Source organism: Trachymyrmex septentrionalis, unplaced genomic scaffold (assembly GCF_001594115.1).
Source record: "Trachymyrmex septentrionalis isolate Tsep2-gDNA-1 unplaced genomic scaffold, Tsep1.0 scaffold32, whole genome shotgun sequence".
Lineage (NCBI taxonomy): Eukaryota > Metazoa > Arthropoda > Insecta > Hymenoptera > Formicidae > Trachymyrmex > Trachymyrmex septentrionalis.
Window position 1 is genome coordinate 260,600 of NW_017305485.1, and position 4,219 is coordinate 264,818.

The window sequence follows — 4,219 nt, forward strand, 5'->3', positions numbered from 1 at the left end:
TATATATTCAATAAAACAACACTTGCGATCAATAGATTCGATTGTAAAATATACCGAGCGCTCACCTTTTTTTGTTAACTGTAATACTTATGTAACCAGACATCTGGAAATAAATTATCTGTAACAAAAAATGAAATGAGTTATATTCATAACTCAGATTAGTAATATACAGAAATAAAACTAATTTAATATCTCCTTGAAACAAGAAGATGGTTTCGATACAATTTACAAGTCCATTTTCTGGATCGCCAATGTTGTTTTATTGAAAAATATTTTTATTCAAATATAATTTGCAAGAATTTTTATTGAATTCTTTCACTTGACATCGTAATCTAAGATAGTGGCGAGTGAATAGGAGTCTCAAGTAAAATTAATCCAACTCGTTGCTATAGTATAAAGATTAAAATATATGAAGTTGTTAAAATAACACGTAATTGCTGAAGAGAAATACGCAATCTCTGCATTTTTTTATATAATTGCAAAGCCGTTTTTATGATTTTATCATCTGATTAATTATTTAGGCCTCGCAGTTTTATTTGAATCGATAATATAAAAGAATGTCGGACTTCAGTAGGAGAACCTAAGTGTCGTCGATGATGGAATATGTAAATTAATCTGCTTCGCGTGATGGGAATCTCGCAATTTTCTTGATTCCGCGTCTGCAGTTCTCATCTTATTGTGAATTCAATTACATGGTCAGTACGGGAGACATTGGCATAAGCGAGGCACTTATCGCTGCAAGAAAGATCGTATAATCGCCATTAATGAAAGTTATGCGCCAAGGACGGTATCGATTAACGTTTAGTCCAGATGATCCCTCCGGTTTCGCAATTATATACTCACCTCTTTATTAATACTGGAAAAACAAAAAGAAAAAAGGCCACTGATCGATATTTATGCGTTTGCGTCATTAATCGGTTAATTTACATATCTGCAAGAATTAATTAAGAAAATATTCATTGCACGTGACGTTTCTGCAAAATTTAAATATTCTTATCAAACACCGTATATACCTGTACATGAAAAAAAATGTATATGAAAAGGCTGAACATTTTTGCAGAAATATTGTACATATTATTTGAAGAAAAATAGTAATCAAGCCCCTTAACAAAAATATTCATTGCTTATTTATTGCACGACGTTCTCGCAAATTTCAAATATTCTTATGAAATATCATTTTATCAACAAAACTTTACAAAAAGGTGGTATATGTTTTAAGAACTTCATTAGAGCTACGATAAAAAAGTGATAGAAAAGTCAGAAGTGAATAAAAATTTTGTAGAAAGATTGTAGAGAAAGATAATAATTGAGCTTCTTAACAAAAATAACTCATTGTATATTTTATTGCATGGCATTCCTGCAAAGATTAAATATTCTTATCAAACACCTTCTTATTAACTTGTAGAAAGATTAGACGTATTATTTGAAAAAAGCGTAATTGAGACCTTTGAAATTTCTCAGAGTTACAAAGAAAACTGACCATATGACTGAAAGATTAAATTTTATTGACTCTTTCAAAACAGTTTCCACGATTACTTTTCACCCGCTTTCATCGAAGGAGGGCAACTCGACATAGAGAACAACGCGACTGATCAAAATACGTCAGTTACTAATTTTATTTAATAAATATAATATTACATTGTAACATAAGGAATATCGTATGTAATCATCGCCATTTGCGTCCCGCGCTCGCGCGATTCCAAATGGCGGGCCATTTGCGAATCGTCCGAGCGACAGCGTGTGTGTGTGTGTGTGTGTGTGTGTGTGTGTGTGTGTGTGTGTGTGTGAACATGTAATATAACTTTATTCTTTGTGATATAGAACACTTCTTTCTCTCTAACGACGGCACAAAACATACAGTATGTTACAATATCGTTACAGGGACAGTCATTGTGGCACCGAGCGACTTGGTCGCCCAGCAATTTCGGGCATTTAGTCGAATTGCAGAAATTTCGACATTTGCAGAAATCTCGACGCAGAGATCCGACGGTGCTCTTAAACGGAGTGCTACTTCACGATACGAAAAACATTCGAACAATGAGTTGAATCCATACCTCATAGAACTGTACGGCGAGATTTCTTTGCTTGAGGCTCTTTTTTTGATTTGTTACGTGTAAGCTTAAATGGAGCGGACGACTGGATATATTATCGTGGGCAGTGTCGTTAGTGCAAATAAAACAATATTACCGAAATAAATAAGATCGAACGGATAATATTAAAGCAAGTGTAAGTGCTAATACTAATTTATTAGTTCGCTTGATTAAACGCCGGTTCGAACGTATCCGTAAAAATACAATTAAGAGATCGATTTAGTTGTTAATACTTCGAAATAAGGATAGTTCTATCAAGCGATCGATATACATACTATATATATATATAAGCGGATAAATTTATTTTTGCAAATCTTCTCCCGGCCAAAGATTGAACGTGATAATGTGCTACGGCGATGATTAAAAGTGACAAGAGCTTGAATGAAATAACTTTCTATACTCTACCCGCGCACCCATCCGTCCATCCTTTATTTTCCATTACTCTTTACGATCTATCGGTTTAACGATTTCATCGATCCTCTATTTATACAATATCGTTAAATCCGTATAAATTCGTTCGCGCCGTGAACCGTGAAATTTATCGAAGCCATAAGTCTGTCGAAAAAATGTTAATAACCAATGCTTTACGAAGTTTAATTACCGGCGATAATCAAATCGTATCGTGACGGATGTTTCCGCCGCCTGACTTTTTCAACGCCTGACTTTGTAAACGCAAAGTTGCGTGTTTTCGTTCGATATTGAATTTTTATCAAATTTGCGATTTGAAAAAAAATTTTTTAAGAAATAAAGGACTTATATAACTGAAATCAAACGGCAACACAATTTGACACTGACAACGAAAACGGATTTGTTTAATAATGAAAACATGTATATTTGGCGCGACACATATAATCGTGTACCGCTAAAAAAAAGCAATTAACCGCAACTCGTTACATCTCTTAGCGATAATATGACAGTAAAACATGTCGATTAATCGTAAATAACTGAATAAATTAATCATGAAAACGAATGAATTCTATAATCTGATGGTTCAAGCATTAGAATTGTGAGCAGAAGTTTACACAAACGTGCGATATAGAATATCGAGATAACACATAAAATCACCAGGAAGCTTACACAAATTCGCATCGTATTTATGAACACGATCTTAAATGAGAAAATTTACGTAGATAATGTATCTTTCGTGTAAATGAAAAAAATGCTGCTTCATAATAACTATGAGTACGTACACACGGAGAAACAGCAAACATTTTGCCGTTTTTACGCAAAAGTAGCGGCCACGTTTCACAACATTACTTGCACCCTCGAAGAAACTAATTTCCGCCCCATTCCTTCCGATGTTTCTCGCCTTGGAGGAATGCGACGGTTCACTTGCGCATGGAAGCTGCACGACTTTCCATTAATTAATCTAATATATACAAATCGGACCGACAATACAGCCGCAAAAAGGGACACTTCGAGTTTCTCCATGGAAGTGGAAGATCACTGGAAACATCACGCGACGATACATACCGCAAAATATCTCTGCGACATTTATCATACACAAATCTCAATACTTATCGCGCATTCGTTCGTAACAAAGAACATCTCGAAAGTACGGTATTTATAGTTATCGATTTTCGACAGATTATCACGTCGTGGGATAAACGTCTTGGAAGTTGAAAAAAAGGAACAGATTTCACAATGGTGAAATCGATCGTTAATTACAAGAATTCGTCAAATTACTTGATTATTTACAATTCAGTGTAATTTATACCTTGTGAAGACTCGCTCTATACCCGCGTTATCTCCAAGAGATAACTTTTTCATCGTCTGGCACGCAAGTTCATTTTACACGCATTACATTTTATTACATTCTCGGATTGCGTAAACGATACGCGAAGAGGATGTCCTTGGAATTCGTTTACAAGAAGACACTTACTGTCAATACTCGCGGAGAGGGAGAGAGGGAGGGCCGATAGCAAAATATTTGACATACGAAAATAGATGTATAAGATTTTCTTTACATCGTTTCGCTATCACAAAGGTTATCTACGGTAATTGTCTAGGGTAAATTACGATCTGATATGTAATATATACATATACGATACAATATATACACATATACCTCTGTATGTTTGATAAAAGAAATTTCTATCGGTCAGCTGTGTATTTATTCACAACGACAA